Genomic DNA, 20,454 nt, shown 5'->3' on the forward strand with positions numbered 1-20,454 from the left:
AGAACTAGCCAGAGCCTTACCTTTTCTTGGTATTGCCGTCTGGACGAGTCTAGAGACTGGATGAGTGCGGTTGCGTGGCCGATGAACATGGCGTAACAGGTGGCTCCGACGATCATACTGAGCATGGTCAGCCAGATGTCCGACATGCTCTCTGGGGCTTGTCTACCATATCCAATGCACAGCATGTGGCTCATGGCCTTGAAGAGGGCGAAGGAGTACAGCTCGGTCCATGTGTCGTTCTGTAGGGAGAGATGGAAGGAGGGCAAAGACATGAGAGAACAAACAAGTTGGGAAAACAAAATAAAATTTAAGGAAGTTTTTAGGGTAATTTCGTTTTCCTAAAATAACACCTTATTTTGTTACTTTCAGGTTAGATGGATTTTGACTACCTGAGCCTGTCTTCCAGGCCAAAGGTAAACTATAAGGCACACTGCAGTGAAAAATGTTTAAGTTAAGAGTGTGACAGAGAGAGTTAGAGAGAGTAAATTTAAGAATAAGAGGGCTAAAGAGTAAGGCATTCCTGGTGAAGTGTACGGCTCTGTGTCGGGTGATTGTGATAGGTTTGGTGGATGTCTTTATTATTATAATCATCATCATTACTGAGCATTGCCTAATCTTGGCCAAAGCAAAAGGAGAAGAGGGAAAAAAGGGAGTGTTAATCAGGAGCTTTTGCATCTGCCAGCTTAAGTCTGCATTTGATTGGTGCTCACACCCTATGTCAACTCTAATTCTCACGATTCATTAGAAAGCCTTCCACTGTCATGGCTGAGCCGCACATCCCCCCCTCAAACCTCACACACACACACTGGTTTTGACCACTGTATGTCTCTTCTTCTGTCCCTCTCTGACACAAGTGCTGTGTTTCCTCACTGATTGACTGCTTTGGATTCATATCGGATTTTTCGAGGGACATTTGCATATTATTTGAAATTCAAATATAGTTGGTTTTGGAGGAGGTGAAAGAGGACGTACTGGCAAGAGGCTGCTGTCAGATGAAAAAAAATTGTGTGTTTTGGAAAAGTGATTGGAGGAACAGCAAAAAAGAAAATTTGATTTTAAAGGCACTAGCATCAGGCGGCATGGTAACCAGAAATCCGTCCCTGGTGGCTGACTGTGAGCCCCGAGCATGGCTTAAAGTTAGCTGGATCGGTGGTTTATATGTGCATGAGGAGATAAAATGGACCTTTGTAATCGTAGATAATAGAGAGAGAAACAACCCACAACAGTTTGAAGCTTTTAAGATTATGAGCACCATCAGAATATTTCCAGCTTTGTTGTTATGTAAGTAGCCTTGTAACTGCAGTCTTTGTCTCACTGTCATGGCTAAGCCCATTATAATAAGCTACATTACAGTCAAAAACAAACATTTAAAACACTCCAGCCTCAGTCTGAGCCTCATCCCTGCTCCCGGGTGGTGAACAGACTGGGAGCTGTATCCCTCCAGTCAACCATCATGCTCGCCACATTGCTGGGGAGGATAACAGCAGGAGAAGAAACTGCCTAACCCAGTATTTAGGCACAGACACCTTCTTAAACATGGCTGCATCTGTCTGTTTCACTCTCTTACACACACACACACACACACACACACACACACACACACACACACACACACACACACACACACACACACACACACACACTGCTTCTCTCACGTGCTGTTGTGGCATTTATTAGGATATATTACTGTAAGTCCGGAAAGGGAATTTTTAATCATCTTGGTACAGGTACAGGGTGTAACAGTATCTATGGGTCAAAGGTGTATTACAATGTCAATTGTCAGTGTCAAGGCCAATATTGCAGCATAGTTTCTCCTGTTTCTGCTCAGATATCCATACAAATATACAATCCTAAACCTCCATTAGGCAGAATTGATGCTCCAACCTTAGTTACTGAAACAAATGGCATACCATACCATAGGAATGTGTACATATACTGTAGTGAAGGTGAAATGGATTTAACATGTCTAGTTATACATAAGCTTTAAAGGAAAAGTGACAAATGCACTTCTTCACATAGAGAAGAAGATCCATCAACATTCTCATTTACTGTAATTTTCGACGAACAGAATCAAAACAAATATACGCGCTTATTCCTTTACATGTGATTTTATGAGCAGGAAAACCCTTAGAGACAGAGACAGCACTTCTTAAACCAGCTGTAACTGGTCAGTATGTGTTTGAGATAATAGCTAATAAAAACTGACAGTGTAGCTACAACTGTATCTTACTATTGGAAATTACAGCCTTCATAGTAACACAACAAACTAATTCTGCAAAGAGGTAACAAATAAAATTAGCTGGTGTTCATTTTATTGGCCATTGGTCTTCACTGAGCAGCGTGGGTGATAGCTAATTGTACATTATACATTTAGGAATGAACACAAAGGGAGTGTGGGACATCTATGATGCATGATGGAGAATAGAATAGTGAGTGTACGTGCATGATGGCATGTCCATCAGGGAATACATGCTGACAGACAAACACATTTCTCTGGATTGGAGTTCTCGTGCAATAACCTAAATTGGATTGAGTGTTAATGTGGAAATAATGGAATATTGAGCAAAATTTCAGGGCTTCATGGTGGCTGTGTTTGCAAATGGAGTTGCAAAATCCCAAGTTTGAATTCATACTTGAACTGGAACGGTTTCTTTCTCTGAATATAATCGGCAGCCTACTAAAAGATCTTGGTTGAAGATTTTTTGTTAACGTTTTCTGAAGGACGGAGCTGAGTTAACTGCAGCAGCATGTTCCAGTTATAACGTTTTTTTTCTCTTCTATAGAGTGAGGTATTGCACCAAAATTAAAAGAAATATGCAAAAGTGATCACAATAAAAGCTAAAAGGGGAGCACAGACCTCTGCCACGGCATACCCCATCTCACAGTGTTAACGCAGTGTGAATTGTCCTAGTCCGGAAGAAATTTTTCAGATTATTACGACACCACATGAATGAAGTACAAACACAATATCTCGCAATGCTAACGAAAGTGAAAGTTAATTTGTGTACACTGCAGTAGTAGGCTACAGCTGTGGTTGGAAGGAATTTCATCAGTTTTGCAGGTGTTTTGGTGTTAAACCAAAGTGTTTAAAGGGATACTTGGCCGATTTCATGACCAGCTCTGTGTCATTTTTGTGCGGGTAGTGTGTTACAGTAAAATGAACAGTGGTCACCGGAGATCCGCCGAGATCCGCTGGACGTTGCAAAACGGTCATTTAATTGTGTTGAGATAGCTAATTTGAGTCTCTATCTCAGTCTGGTTCATGGAAATCTTCCTAAGCTGACTCCTGTGTATCTTTGACTTCATCCGATGTGATATTGATGTTTGTAAATCATGTGGCAGGACAGGGTGTTAATTGATTTGCGAGAATAATTGGACTCAGTGGATTGTAGCTTTGCTGCTCAATAAGCCGTTGTTATTGGGTTTTAGTTCATTAGCTATAATTGGTTTTTCATCGTTGACTGATCAAGAGAAAGCAGTTCAACATGAAGTGCTCGAGGAACTTGTTGCTTAAACAAACCTTTTTTGGCTCTTGTATGTGAGACTCAGCAATTACACTGTTTATACATCTTTTAACTAAGGTTACAGCAGCTAAAGGGAGGGTAGACTGTTTTATTTGGGTGAACAGGAGAGGGGCAAGTTTTATCTATCCAGATTTATGTTTCAGCTCTTTTGTCCATTTCACAAACTGCAGTAAGACTGTTTTTTATTAAAATATTGTTAAATGTGCTGTAGTTTGGATTGTGAAGATCCAAGGCTTAGCAAAAAAAAATTGGAACACCAGCAACTTCCCCCTTTTCTGCTAAAGCCCAAAACGGTCTCCTAAGCCCCTCCCCCCACAAGGGAGGATGAATGCGGCCTGCCAAACCCGGTTCTTTTTAAGGATTCGGGTTATTCTGAGTCACTCACTAAACTGAACCAGGTTGTGCGAGTCACTTGAGTCACTTGAGTCAGTATTGCTAGGAATGAGAAAACTTAATATTTGTTTTAAATCAACCGTGTGCTCAACCTGATTGCATTACATTTATACACCAAACATACAGTAGGCCTAGCTAGGCTATGTGCAGAACATTGTATGTTATCTCAGAAGTGAAGAAAGGGCTTTTGTTGTTGATATGCTTTACCCTGAACTCAAGGAGAGACTTCACTCGCTCATCTGAATCAGATCCACTCATGACAAACTAGCCGGCTGATTCGCTAGATTAATTGACTCGCGCAAGCATCGACAACTTGCCCGTCATCGAGGGCTTGTAAGTTCTCGAGCAAATTCCATGGTCTGCAAAGGTCTTCTGGTTCTGAGTCTGCTGGTCAGACTGTATCTCTGCTCACTCAGTTGTTTGAGTTGACTTGTGGAGTTGTTGTTGCCTATGAAATTGTAAGTTATGAAGCTTTTTGCAGCTAAAATGACTAGGAATAGTAGTAGCTAATGTTGCAAGAGGTTTGTGTGTGGCGCTGTTATCATTTTAGATTGAATTGTAGTAGGACTCAACTGATCCGGGTTAATGATACTAGAGACTCGAGATTCGTAATTCAATTTAGAGACTTGGGTTAAAGAGCTGAGTGAATCACGACTCAAACAGGTTTAATGTGTGTGCATGAGCAGCAGTGTTTGTCAAGTAATGTAATACATTATAGATTACTAGTTACTGTCAGTTGAGAGTAATTAGTTATATTACAATATTACTGTCTCTGAATTGTAATGTGTTACACTACTTTTGCATTACTTTTGAGTTACTTTCACCAAAATAACAGTGGAAGTTTGACTTGGCAGGTAGCTTGTGAATTGCACCACTGGATGAATAAAGTCTCCTATTTATCCACTTTATTCAATCATAGATTATTCATAATATTTTGTATAATTAATAGGAATATGCAACTACAGCTATATAAATAGACAAGTAAAACGTACAATAGGCAAGTAGGTGAATGAAAATACTCAAAGGTACCTTACAGTTGTATTGAAGTACAGAATTGTTGTAAAATGTTTGTTTAAAGGTCCCATGGCATGAAAATTTCACTTTGAGGTTTTTTAACATTGAGTTCCCCCAGCCTGCCTATGGTCCCCCAGTGGATAGAAATGGGGATAGGTGTAAACCAAGCCCTGGGTATCCTGCTCTGCCTTTGATACTCTGAAAGCTCAGATGGGCTGAGTTGGAATCTTTCCCCTTATGATCTCAAGGTTACCACCCCTTTCTGTGCTTTGCCCGAACAGAGAATTGAGTTTGGCTCACCCATGACAGAGAGACATCATGGCCTTCAAACGAGCAAGTTGGTCAAGTTACCGAAGCAGGTAATTAAAAAAAAAACATAGGGTTAGTTACAGCAAATATAAGATAAAGTTTGTTTTATAAGTCTTTCCTAGTGCACCTTTAACTGTTCCTCTCTGCCAACACAATATACAAGGGTTCAATGATACAGTGTGTGCTGCTTTATAAATTGTCATCACACACCTCCATTCACTCTGCTATTCAAGCCCTTACTTCATTTAAAAAGTGAAAACCGCAACACTATGCCAGCTTGCGTCTGTAGTTTTTTAATAGTTACTTGTTCTTTTATCCTTCTCCTTGTGGCATTCAACATTTGCAGGACTGCGATGGAGATCACCACAGCTTTTCACATCCCACAGTACTTCCCTCATCTGGAACCAGTCACAGACAAAATTCCACCACTTGACCCCAATATTACTTCTGTTGCTAGTGCGGGGCATTCTGAGTGTACACAAAGGTACAAGCATTACAATTGTCCCGCATAATGCACCATTTGCACAGTGACTGGACTTGGTCTGAGGTCTGCCTGGTTAATTATTTGCAAGGTCTGTCTTGGAAGAACTAGCGATCCAATATGAATGTCTTCAAGAAAAAATGTGCTGCAAAATGGACATTCTTGCTTTGCCAGACCTTCCTCTACAGTGCTGCGGAGGAGAGTCTGTCTAGTCTACACAGCATTCCTGGATTGGAGAGAAATGTGCTTTGGTTTATTGGCATTTCTTTAACCAATCACAATCATCTTGGGCAGTGCTAAACGCCACGGTGCCTCCGCAAAATAGCCCTGAGAAGGATTTTGTTTTCATTGAACATGTGTGCGTTAAAAACTTGTTTTAGTCGTGCAACAGAAAACTCCGATTGGACAGATAGTCTAGCTAGCTGTCTGGATTTACCCTGCAGAGATCTGAGGAGCAGTTAGCCACAGTCCTCAGAAATGGATCGGAGTTTAAAATTCCAACTAGGGCTGCAGGATTATGGCCAAAATAATGATCAAGATTATTTTGATCAAAATTTTGATCACGATTATTCTCACAATTATTTGTTGATTTTAACCAAAACTAATTTTATCGTCACATAGAATAGCCTATGTGACGATAAAATTTGTAACTGCGAGAGGGAGTGTGATGGACGTTGGAAGAGACAGCTGACTCATTATGAACGGGTCCAGCACGGGTCGAACAGCGGATACACACGTCGTGTGTATGAAATGTCTGTATCGTCACTGTGCTGCATTTTTATGAACTATGATATTCTGGCCATGGGTCACATCTATCGCCCAGGTCCAGGAGCTCCGTCTCATGCTGTTACTTCACCAACTAAAGTTAGTTGCATTCAATAACTTCTTCTGTGTTCTTCGCCGTGGCGGCCGCGATAGCAGAGTTACCCGCCGAAACACTGGTACAAATACAGGTTTCCCCCCTCATATTTAACAATATACAGCTGTGTTAAAAAATTTTAAAAAATTAGAACTGTAGACAAATGTCAGAAGTGTGGACCGGCGGCTGCTGTGTGGCCGGGATGCGCGGAGAGTAGACGAGAGGGAGTAGAAAGATCCAACACAGGCACGGCTTTACAGAAGAAATGGGTCATGTAACGCAAAATTGAACCATATCCATATAAACAACATTGCAGCGGATGCGAGGACATTAGCACCGGTGCGTCCTAGAGGAGCTAACAGACGCTACTCGCACCGACTAGATCTGGTCACCGCTGTTGTCTAAATAACAAAAGACGGACAAAATGTTGCGTTTACTGGTAAACTGGTAAACCTTGAGACCGACGTATGACCAACTGCTATCTGTTGAGTATTCCTCCCGTTACTCTGTTCTCTGTAACTGTCTAAATATAGAAACTACCTGCACGGTGCAGGAACAACTCATTGCTCATGATCAGACGGTGGTAGCGGTAGATGGGCTATGCAAAAAACTCGGAGCGTTCTATGAAATGACGCTTAAAAAAAAAATTGCTCGATCACGCAATTTGATCGTGGGAAGTCAAAATCGTGATCGTGATTAAAATTCGATTAATTGTGCAGCCCTTATTCCAACTCAAAGAAAGCGGAAGGTACGGACATCCGGTGGAGTTTCCGGCAGCGCCGGAGAAATCCCAGAAGCAGAACGCTGTGGATATAGACTACAAATTGGATGAACAAATTTCCCATGGCCTGTACAGGAACAACCCATGTAAATGAGAAATTCAGTGCTCCCATACAGCAACATCATCATCGAGGAGGTAACTCTTGCCACCAACATAGCGGTGGCGGTTTGGGTGGGGGCCAAGGTTGGCCAATGCCCTCGTATTACTAAGCTGTGGCAGAATCATGAAACAAGGAACTGCCAAAACATACCTCAGGCCTATTGCAGAGGTTATTTATTAAAACTAGACGTCAACAATTTCCAAATTTTACTTTATTTTACTTGTATTTAAAAAGCATTATAACTTACAAATAATATAAATACATTTAAAATGACTTTCATGTTTCATGTCTCCTGAAACCTTCATGTTTCAAATATCCTGAGACCTTTATAAATTATGGATTCAATCAATTTCCACATGCCTCTCATTTGTATTGCCTATGTTCCAAATTAACTTCCAAAAACCGTAAACGTTCTTCTCTACAGAATGTATTGAAAGATTGAAGATTCATGTTGAGTTACTGAGATCTGTAACATCTTATGGTCCAAAAGAAAGAAGTTGTTGGATCATAACAGGCACCTAACTAGCACACACATGCACACGCTTACACACACACACACACATACACACACACACCAACACCTCCACACAGACACATCTCACAAAGTAACTGTTCATTATTCTTATTCATGCTGACAAGCCTGCCTTCCAGTGAGATCACTTCAGTAATTGAATGAATGTGGGGATATCCCTATTAACGTTCACAGCAGGAAGGTTTCTGGAAGTGCCTCTGTGTGTGTGTGTGTGTGTGTGTGTGTGTGTGTGTGTGTGTGTGTGTGTGTGTGTGTGTGTGTGTGTGTGTGTGTGTGTATGTGAGCTGTACATACAATGCACATGCATAGACAATAAAGCCACACAAATGGTGTACTCTTCCTCTACAGTAAAATGTCTCTCAGCAGCCTGAATATTAATACAGAAATATAGCTCAGACTGAAGAGAGGAGAGAAGAGTGAGGCTTTATTCTAATGCCATTGATCCAAGGGCTGATCTGGCTGAGGCACGTGGGTCAAACCAGGACCTGGTCACCAGGATTGAAAAAAGCTGCTATTTTGAGTATCAACAAACATACCGACGTATACATACATATAAAGGCAGATATGAAAGTGGACATGACAGTACCCTCTAACCAAACTGAATAAATCAATTGTAAATCAATTGTTTCTATCTGGCTGTATCATAGCCTAAGTGCATGGATGATGCAAAAAGGAAAGTAGGGTGTAGCCCAGTAAATGTCCAGCACATCAGCCTGAGTGAAGCACATAAATGAGGATCATTTAACGCTGCGTCTCGGATTCAAAGCCACCCTGAAGAAGAGGCTCTCTGACCTTGATTATCCTGAGATGGGAGCAGCACAGCACACCAGGCGGCCGCGCCCACATGGGGCCTGCCTGGCATCTCGCTCAGAAAATGGCACACAGGTGTAAACAAAGCACAACACTCTAAGGCATCAAAGAGGAAACTGATTGCAAGCACTGCGAGGTGGAAGGGAGGGAGGAAAGGAGTGAAACTCGACAGCAGAAATAACAACGTATGTTCTCTGCATGCATACCCTTCGGTGATGACTGACGTACACATGTATGCAGTGAAATATAGAAGCTGCCTGTTCTCTGAGATTTAAAAACATCAATGCAAAAGGTTGCTTTGATGTGGAATTGAATGCTAATAATAGGCTATCAACACATCTATGTTTGCAACTGGGAGCTGAGATGCCCAGGGAGCAGGCAGGTCTGGACACTGTGGGCAGGATACAAGTGGAGGCTAGTAATATCCAAACTTTAGTCACTTTATTCGGTTAAACTTTACAACTTGTCATAACGATTTTAACCAAGTCATAAGCATTTAAGACGTATCGCTTCTTTAGTAAGTGTCATTCAGTTTGTCATGACAAGTTAGGGTTAGGGTTAGGGTTCATGGGTCATGACAGTGATGTGTTCATGACACTGTCATGTCATCTTATGTAGATAACTTTATTTGTGATCACATTTTTCATTTAATTTCTTCTTTTTTTTTACATTAAAAAATTATAAACAAGTGACAACAATTACAAACAATACCTGCGACTGGTAACGCGTCCCAGGGCCAACACATTATGTAGATACCTTCAAGTAAAGTGTTACCCTTTATTCTTTCAGTGTGTGTGTGTGTGTATGTGTATGTGTGCGTGCCATAGTGCTCAGTGTTTTGTGTGTTTGCTTTAGCATATGAAGCATTTGTTAGCGACAGAGGCGTCAGACAGCTCAGAAAGCAGCCCGCACATGACAAATGCACAGGAAGGAATCCTCCAGTCTACTAAACTTCAGAGAACAATTATGTGACGTTCCCTCCAAGAAATTGTTTAAACTAACTTGCAAACCAGTTAAGCCTATTGGCAGCTTCTCACACTACAGCAAAAAGGTCAACCAGTAACATCGTATGGCTCTTTTCGTGTGCTGGCTAGTTATGGGGCCGATGATGTTGATACCAATCAGGAAACTGTGTAGTTCCCACTCATGCCGAATATTTGTCCTCAGCCTAAACAATCAGTTGACTCCACATTCTTGTCCGTGCCACTGGCTCAGCCAGTCACCCAGCCAGTTGTCTCTAACACAGAATGACGAGTCAGACAGGATGGAAGAGATTAAGCTCAAATGATAAATACCCAAACAGGAAACATGTTTTCTGATGTTGTTCTGAACAATACCTTTCCTTCAACAGTGTTGGAACAAGTAGACAGTATATACCCTCAGTTGCCAGTTTATTAGACTCACCAGGAAAATGGAACAGTCCCGCAAGAAGCCATACCTTCATTAAAGATGTAAAGTTCAGTATTTGTTTTATAGAAGTTTTGATTCAACTGCATGGTCATTTGGAAGCTGCAGCTGTGGTACTTGTTAGCTTTATTGATTAATTGTGGATGTGTCTAGTTCTAAAGCTTCTTGAGAGGGGATTAATAGGAACATCGGGGTTGACTGAGCAAGTTAGCATTGCTCCCATTTGGCCAAATACTGGTTAGTTAAGGGTTAACGTTCAAAGCAATCATGATTTTAATAATGAATGCTTTATAGATCTGTTAGATCATTGCTTTTCATGCAGCTTGAGTCTTGCTCTCCTGAGGTTTTTCTTCCATGCCAGCATTAGTTTTGCAGAAAACCTCTCCTAATGGCCTGTCTATCAGCAGTTGGCCAGAAGCTACCTGCCAGCTAGAAGAGGAAAGGACATCTGATAGGAGATCTGATAGGAGACATAAATAGGATAGAGAGAAAGAAGAGAATGGCTAAAGAACAAACCACATGGCATGCTGTATGAACTGAGTAAAACAGACTTTATTTCATCCCTCACTCTTGCTTTCTGTACTGTCATGTCTCCTGGGTTTAACTAGAGAGGGTTAAGTGTGTGTGTGTGTGTGTGTGTGTGTGTGTGTGTGTGTGGTGTGTGTGTGTGTGTGTGTGTGTGTGTGTGTATGTATGTGTGTGTGTATGTGGTGTGTTTGTGCTGACTCAACCTTAAATAAATTGATTTCCCAAGCTGGCCGCAAAAAACACACCTTTGTGCTCCATGGAGATATTTGTTTATGCTTTGGTTTTGTAGTGATTGTTCTTCCAAACGCCTTTGCATGCTGACATCCGTGTGATTTTGTGACTTAAAAATGGTATACATGTATACACAAAGATTTACAGTGCGCACACACACAGCATTTTGCTTACCACCATCTTGTTGAGAGAGACCCAGCAGTCAGACGGAAAGTCCTGCAGCATGGGAACAAGGAACTGGAGACAGCCATCCCAGTGACACAGCAGCAGCATCATACCAATCAGGTGAATATTCGCATCACAGCACTGGCCAGGTCATAGGTCATGTGGAAGATCTGTCAGGAGGAGAAGAGAAGGGTCGTGAGAGGGTTATCAAACCGAGTGGAAGAAAAGGCAGAGATAGACGTGTGAGGGCATAATAATCTTTATGTTTATACAGATGGAGGTAAAAATGGTTAAATCACACAGTACACATCCAGCATATTTTCTATTGAGGGGAGAATTGAAAACAGTTGATACTATGCATAACATATGTATTACTTACTGTTATCTAAAGGAGATTGTTTGGCCAACATTCTGATCTTTAAACAGTAATTTGTAAATTTTATTTTGGCCACTTGGGACGGAAGAACATACAGTATGTAAACACAACACTGACATATTATCATCTCATAACGTGGACATGGACAACATGTTAGCACACAGCTGCCTATTTATACATCCAACAGTTACAAAGCAACATTATTAATCGTTTGGAGTTTTTTAGGTCACGTGGCTGATCTCAGTCCAATAGTCATCTTCTTCCTTTTAGCTTTGTTTTTGCTGCTTGCTAATTGCTAACTTCAACAGTATGCCATTTAGTGCTGGGCAGGAAGCATACAGTGAGTTTTAGACATTTATTTCCTCAAAACGTCGGCCTGCTGTGTCTGAAAAAGAGAGAACCAAAAGAAAACCACAGTGAGCTGAAAGATGCTAAAGGGAACTGCTAAGTCAGGGATAAATCATTGTGAGTTGGAAACAATAAGTCACCCCTTTCACAATCTAGATAGTCACTGGACCTCAGGCTAGGCAATGAGAAGATATATATCATCAAAACGGTATGTATTTTTCCATATCGCTTCGATCACATTTGGGTTCAGCTTTACGGTCTGATCAGTGCACGTTATGTTCATTAATATGCGTTAAAGTTCTCAATAAAATGAGAAAATACACAGTACTTTTCAATAGTTAATTTACACAGCGATACAACAAAAGGCTTAAACCACGTGGTTATTTCATACAGTATAGACTATTTATACATATATACTTATCGATTTATCAGAAAACATACTAAATTGTGATATATATCGTTATCACGATATGAAATGACTTATATTGGGGTAGAAGATTTTGGCTATCACGTCCATTCCTAATTTGACCTATTGTTAATATAAAAGTATTGATAAGTAAAACAATGCTGCGGGGGGAGAGCTGCAGGGACCTAAATGTTAAAAAGCAAAGTTTTCAGCAGTTTTGAAAAACTAGTCGGGTTTCCCAATTATGTAATTATACTTTAAAGAGTTGTTATAATAGGAGATACAATTTTAAACATGGTATGATGATGTCACTAATCAATAACCAAACAAACCCGACATGCTGTATGTGATTCCTCATCAGTCTTAGTAGAATACAAGTGTCAGGCTGGAGGGTCTACTTTATGACCAGGTGGGGGAAAATGAACAAGCGCCTGTGTTCTGCACTCTTTCATGATGAAACCTTATCAGACGCTGATGAGGCTTTGATCAGCAGCCCGGGCCGGCCCTTTCCATCTACTGTTTCTTAGATTTTCTCCCCTCAGGTACGAAAGGCTCATTTGAATGGAGGTGGTGTTCTGGTCACAGCCTTGTAAACACTACTCAGTGTGGCTGTCGCTGGCTTCTGCCAGGCTCACTTATCTCTATGTGTGTGTCTGCGCATGAGGGTAGGTTTACATTATTGTGTGGACACTGCTGTGAATTACATGCTTAGCTAGGCCAAATGGAGGCTTTGCTAAAGGGAAAGCATATTCCCCACTAGGGACAGAGAATATATATATATATGTATATATATATATATATGTATATGTAGCATCATCTGCCCCATGTGCGTGTGTGTGCGTGTGTGTGTGTGTCTCCTGAGATGTGAACAAGCATCCACCGTTGTGAGTTTACAGTTTGGGAGCTGCCAGGTCGAGAGATTCGGTGACTCATGCCATCCCCTCAGAGACCTTGCTGCCCTAAACCCTTAGCTCACTTGAATATCAAAACCTCTCGTCTCGTTAGTTTCAGTGCCAACACAAGAAAGCCAACCGGTCTCACGTATTTCTCCATCCAAAAAGACCAACACGCATATTAATATCCACTTTAAATGCTCATAACACTTTAGCTTCGTGTAGCTGTCTGCACACTAAACATCTCCTTATTCTCCACATATCTTACATGCTATTCAAATATACAGCAACCATGTGTAGATCCTCTTTATTCTTCACCTTTCTGCATATTTTAAGCTTCCCCTTGTAAATTAGCTAACTTATATGCCAAAGACGCTACTTTCTCTACTTTTTTGAGTATCTCCAATAATGCCTAATAGCCTTTGCTAATTTGGAGAAGGAGTAAGGGAAACACACTGTGAGGCCCTGCCCCGTGATTAGGAAGCATTACCATCATGATTAATGAGGCTCCATGGCTATGGTTCTCCCCCGACACCCCAACAGTACCAGGCCATGTATCACTGTCACACCACAATCTGGGTCAATGCACATTACTGTGACTACAACACACACTCACAACCTGAAAACCCTAGATAAAGTACTTTTTACTCCCGTCTGCTGCACATTGTCAAACACAGGTCGATCTGGACAATTCAGATGACGACGTTTAGAGAGAACTATTGAACCTGATGACTCCCACTGCCAATCTCAACTCTCATGCACCATCATTGCCTAGCTCACAAAGAAAGGCATACTCTCACTTGGGCATGCCAGCAAGTTGAGAGTCTTGATACCAGCTTCCTGCCTCTGGAAATTGCTCTGATTATTCCCGACAATACTTATCTCTGCTGGACACACACACACACACACACACACACACACACTCACACACACACACACACACACACACACACCACACACACACACACACACACACACACAAAATCTACTCAGAGTCAAAAATACACAACCTGCTCGTTCTTTTTTCAATTATGAGCATGACTGTTGACTCATTTGGCCCACAGCTGAGCTAAATGGTGAAATCATCACAACACTAATCTGATAGGAAACACTACCGCAGCGAGCTGAGCTAAGCCGAACCGAGCTGGGCAGAGGGGCAACACAGTTGGCCCCGTTTGAATCGATCTGAGCAGAGCAGGGCTCGGCTGAGCTAAGATGATCAGGGGAGGGTGGAGTAGAAGCAAAGCAGCATTCACTTGTGAGTATTTGAATCAGTAATTAGGGTTCTCATGGAGCTCAAATTACCACTCTGTAATCAGCAGAGCAGAGTGGTTATTTTCAGAGGGAGCACACACACACTTTTGATTCATAGATGATTGGTTAATCCAAATAGGGACCTTCAGTTTATATCAGCAAGCCCATTAGTAGGACAGAGTCTACTGCATTTGTGTAGGTATGTGACGGATGGTCATGCATCTATCTTGTTTCCTGATGTGTATAACGGACAAAAAGTGTGTGCAGTTGCAATGAAATTAAAATAGGAGTGTAAGATATAAACTGAATCAAACACAAAACTACAACAATAATATTTTCCCTCTGATAAGCACCAATTATTTTTTCGCAATTTCTTACCTACACTGGGTTATAATGAGTTGTTATTCATTGCTCTACAAGATGGTAAACCACAGTTTTTATGTGTCAGGGAGAAATTATACAGAGGATTGCTTTGGTGTACAAACATAATTACTTGTATCCTGACATAAACAACTGCATGGAATCCAATATTGTATTATTAATTAGAACACAGTCAGACTCTTTTTTATGAGCAGTCTAAATTCAAAGCGTTTGACTTTGTCACAATATCCAAACTACATCAAAGATGATCATTAATACAGCTCTGATGGCTTTGATCTCAAGCAGGAGTGAAGCTGATGAGCCTTTTTTGTTGGACCCTAAAATCCATCAGGATTTTAAATAAACACACTGTTGTGTGAAGGCTTCTTACAATCTGCACATTCCTTCACAGAAGAGCCTTCATTACAGCGCTGTTTCTGTCTTCAAGATAACTTAGCATGCTTTACGATGTAAAAGTAAATGCTGTTAGAATAATGTCCGCAGAGTCTAACAGACGTTATTGTATATAGCCTGGCCGACATCGATATTTAGTTTTTTTTTAAATCTGATAACGATATATTAGCAGATCTTGATAAGGAACTGGAGATTTGTTTTGTTTACATAGCGTGGCATTTCACAGTTAAAAAAAAAAAAATCAATTTGTCAGTGCTCTCTGGTGGAAAAACTATGTCATAGAGACACCATTTTTAAATTTCCCCGGACCAACTTTGGCATTTCTGTACAGGATTTCTTGTTAGTTATCGGACAGTTATGATCCGATACCAATATATTTGTATTTTATTAAGCTAATATCGGCCAACATTTTTTCATGTCCAATTTATCTTTCTGGATCCGGTATCTTGCAACCATTTGCTGTTTCACTATATATTTTTTTCATTGTTTTCTATAATGAAAAAAAGTTATTTTGTGAGATCTCAGTGAGAGATTTAACAAACCAGTATAATTTTACCCTAACTAACAAATACAGAATATTACTGGCCGATACTGGCCTATCAGATGAATAGAGATCTGCCTGTATGATTTATGATATGCAAAGATAAAATGCAAATAGACATTGCAGTACTCAATGTTTAATGAGTTTTCATTTTTTCAAAATTAAAATATTTTCTGTATATTTTGTTTCTGATGATGATAATTATACGGTCAATAACATCTAATTTACAGTGTTCTCTGCACTTACAATGTTGCTGTTATCTTATTATAGACTGTTACAGTAAATACATGTATGTTGATCATTTTTAAATATATGACTATGAATTCTTGAATAAAAACTTGATGATTTGAAAAGATTTGATGCAATGTGACCAAAAATTACAGTTTTTTTTGGAATATCTGCCCATCGTCCTATATCAGTCAGGTTACACAGCTTTACATCTAGCTTAGATTAACATGACAACTACCATAACCTAAATATAGCACACTATCTACAACAGTGGTGTTCATGCTGTGTTCTGCCCTTGTTTATTTGCTTCCGCCCACGTACCACAATGCTAGTACATGATCATTGTCATCATGTGTTGTAGACCTGTGTGCTCCCTGTGTACCTAATTCAAACGCAATCATAAAGATTAATTCTCCAACTCCCAACTCTTTCTCCCATGAGTGGTCAGAATAACACCCAAACCCTTTCATTGGATCGTAAATGTTGAATATCTGCCTACCTCCTCCCATTGGTGGATGTAGCGGATGAGTCTGGACAGCCTCAGCAGCCGCAGCAGACTGAGGATCTTGGTGAAGCGGACAATGCGGAGCGCTCGGGCCGTTTTGTACACCTCCGAGTCCATCCCTCTCTCCACGATGAGGAAGATATAATCCACAGGTATGGAAGAGACGAAGTCTACCACGAACCAGCTCTTCAGGTACTTCTCCTTAATCTTCTTGGGATCGAGGATGATCTCGGTGTTGTCCTCGAACACGATGCGGTCCGGAAGTTCAGCACCAGGTCCATGAGGAGAAGGTGTCAGAGACCACGTTGAAGATGATCCAGGAATGGTGGTCTCGTCCTTGAAGAAGGTGATGCCCACGGGGATGATCAGGTTGCCCACCATGAACATCAGCATGGTAAAGTCCCAGTAGAACCTGACAGTGTAAAGCATTGGGGATGGTTAGAGACTGAGGGACTGACTCCCCCCCAACACAGTCTTTTGAGGCTTTGATCTCACGGTCTAAACACAAACTTAACACAAAATGTCTGCTTTTTTATTTTTTGAACAAGTGCATTGTAACTTCTCCCCTGTGAGGCAACCTACACCATTTGACTGAAGACAGTGTGTCAGGACAAGGACAAGCAGAGAGACATGGATATGACAGGAAATATAAGCTGTGCAGTTCATTCCAATCAAGGAACAACTGACATGAAACACCCGTACCAGTAAAGCTATCCTGCTGGAGGATGCCTCAGCAGTTATCACAGCAATTGTGCAATTTGATATCTTTGAACTGCTGGTCAGACTAAACACCACATTTAAAGACGTGCCGTTGGCATAAGGAAACTGTGATTCACATTTTTCTGACATAACTGGCAGAGTCAACTCTGATAAAAAAAAAATAATCCTCAGCTGTGGCCCTGTTGTGTCCTCAGAAGGCAAACAGCTGTCTGATCAGCGGAAAGTATACATGGGAGACTGCAAATGAAGTGTTGCTGAGTCATGAATGTTCCCTGACATAATCCCCCGAAAAAAAACACAGAGTATTATATTAAATGATATTTTGGTAGCAAACTCTGACTCACAGCCAGTTACGAGCTCAAATAGTTGGCTTTATCTTCAGACTGCTGCTGTTTTACACTTGAGCGATTTGGAGGAGCTGTCCTTGGTGCTGATACAGATGTTCAGACGCATTCCAACTTGATGATGGAACTTTTCCAACTTCATGTCTGGTTCATCTTTAATACATACTCATGAAACATTTTTTTTTTTTGAGGAAACGTTTGTTACAATACATTGTGTCCTATTTCACTCACAGTCCTCTTGATGGATCAGATTCTCCCCTAATTTTCAATTTTTCCCTAAGATATTTTTTAAGCAAAATAAAAATATATAGGCGTAATATCTAATAAAAGGGAAATATGAATCTTTATCTGTATTTATTTTCCATCTTGCTACAGCTAAAGTGCTGTCTAGGGGGACATTACATAAGTGCCTTTCTAAATAACTGAATAAACACCTGCATATTCTGAATATTATATTCTTAGTCGTTTCTCATATAAAGTTTGATATGTAAAAACAGTGCCAGGAGGTGTGTTACTACCATATCTTTCATGCAGCTCAATATATGAATATGTAGGCTACTGATTATGAACATAACTCAATTTGACCCATACCTGAAGTCGCTGTACGGGTGGATATCAATTACCCGCTGACTTTGCGCCTTGTTCTTTCTCCACTGCCTTCTGGCTGCCAAACATGCGCAGGGAGAATTTGTTAACTCCGGGCTGAAGCATGGAACTAAACTGCCGCTGCATATATGTCTGATTTCCCCTGAAGTCGTCATCATCCGGCACTCTGAGAGCCATCCTCAGCTTTGGTAAATGTGACAGAATTTCTCGACTGCTGACTCGGAGTCTGTCCCTTACCAGTTGGGGCGTTGGAAGGGAACTCTGGAGCTTTTTTTCTCCATCGTCTTGACCTCGGCGCACGGCCCCTGGGTCACGGACCCCGCGGAAGTGATAGAGCCGTCCATGCTTGCAGCCTGCCCCTTTCCGTCTTCGGCAGCTACTACTCCACCTGTCTGCTTCTCCTGCCTTGAGATGAGAGAGGAGAGGCTCCCCTGAGCTGGCTGGGTCCCGTCTACAGTCTCCGTTTTTGTTGCATATCAACCGATGGCTCCTCTGCTATCACGCCTGCCTGTGGGACTGTGTCCCCTCCAGCAGCATCCCTCCGGCACAACAGAGCGGAGGCCGTGCTGCCACTGGCACGGACAGGTGCGGAATCCTCGTCTTGCAGAGCCACAGCTCATTGATGTGGAGTTTTGCGGCGCAATGGACGCGGCTCCGCCTCCGGGCGTAAATTTCTTCATCTTGGTTCCTCCGCTGCTCCTACGATCCGCGCGTCCGGACAAACTGGTTACATGAGGTGGTCGAGGCTGCTGGAATTTGGGCTCCTCATCGCTGTCCTCCGCCTCGTCCATCACAGCAGAACAGACACAAGACAGACACTCCCCGTACCTTGAACCTGGTGAGACTGGGCGGCGGCGGAGAAAGGAAAGTGGAGTTCAAAGCAGCAGCAGCCCTCGGCTTTCCACACACGCCACTTTATGAACAGCGCACCGGTGCGTTGCTATGGCTGCAACCTGGCTGCTGTTATTGTGTGTGTCTGTGTCTGGTGTGTGTGTGTGTGTGTGTCTGGAGAGAGACGACAGCATTACTTTAGGCTGCAACCACCTAGGCTACATGTACCTACTTATATGAAGAAACTATGTGAACAGAAGAAGCTGGCAGCGTCACAAAACTATCCATCTAATACATAATATTTATTAAATACATAGATAACCACCTGATGGGACAAGGGCCCAGGCGACAGATGGAGCTCACAAGAAACCAACAGTTCTTCATGGTTTGTCATCCACAATTGATCTCGTAGACCAGGGCTGGACAATAATCAATATCATATCGATATCGCGATATGACACTAGATACCATCTTGTTGGATATCGTAGGCTAATGTGGGAAATGTGGTCTTTTCATAGGTTTTAAAGACTGTTTTACAGTAAAGTGAGATCAATTTCTAAACTTAATTGTTCTGTTTGACTATTTGCTTTTGAACTACTTCATGATATCCGATTACTGATGATTATTTATCAAAAATCTAATGGGAATAATGTTTTGTGAAGGTACCAGTAGTCTACCCTTCAATATCTACATTGCGGTACTTTGTCAAGAATATCATATCTGATTTTCCTCCATATTGCCCGGTCCTTCGATCAGCCAATAACCTATACGGCCATGGGTAGATGATGATCCATAGTAACACTACACGTAGGCTTTCCTCACTAAGAGGCTGTATCAACAGCGGCCGGTTGATTGTCCTGCCAACACTGACGGGGGTCCCCTATTCTTGTTTAAATGGCGCCACCTTGTGCAGAAATATACACACTACACTTCAGCTTCCAGAGTATCCGTAAGCTTTTCTACTCATTGACTCAGGCACACGTGCACTCGTACATAGCCTGATGCATGTGACACCAATAATAACAAATTCAGGACCCGAACTGTGTATCATGTATATTTCTGCTGTAGATTAACACATTCCAATGGCGCAATCATTTAGGCTTTCATAACCCAAGATAAATCCATTTCTAAAGATAACCCTCTTTTACAGAGCAAGGAAGCACAAAAGAAGCCATATTTTTTTTGATAAGGGTTTTACAATCAGCTTTCTTTTAGCTTTTAGAGAGTGTGTGAAACCAGATATGTGCAAGGTAAGACAGAAAGCATGTTTGGGGCCATTTTTGTAAAACATTTTAAGATGCTGTTGCCACACCCACGTGCATGTTGACACACAGACACACACCACTTTTTTACGTGTGCTGTCAAGTTCAGATTCCTTCAGTCTTCAACAACTCACTAAAAAGTGAAAGGCACTTGGATGTCGGGCTTGATGATTGGTCTCAAAACATGTTCAACTTGGTAACAGCATTTGGTTTAGAGTTCTTCTTCCTTTAT

General features: G+C 41.4%; 1 pseudogene; it reads right to left on the reverse strand.

Moving 5' to 3' along the window:
• The window catches only part of LOC116676015 (potassium/sodium hyperpolarization-activated cyclic nucleotide-gated channel 2-like), a 41,346-nt pseudogene extending 22,426 nt beyond the window's left edge, over window positions 1-18,920 (reverse strand).
• Between the last annotated feature and the right edge of the window lie 1,534 nt (window positions 18,921-20,454).

The sequence above is a fragment of the Etheostoma spectabile genome, unplaced genomic scaffold, assembly GCF_008692095.1.
Source record: "Etheostoma spectabile isolate EspeVRDwgs_2016 unplaced genomic scaffold, UIUC_Espe_1.0 scaffold00002596, whole genome shotgun sequence".
Lineage (NCBI taxonomy): Eukaryota > Metazoa > Chordata > Actinopteri > Perciformes > Percidae > Etheostoma > Etheostoma spectabile.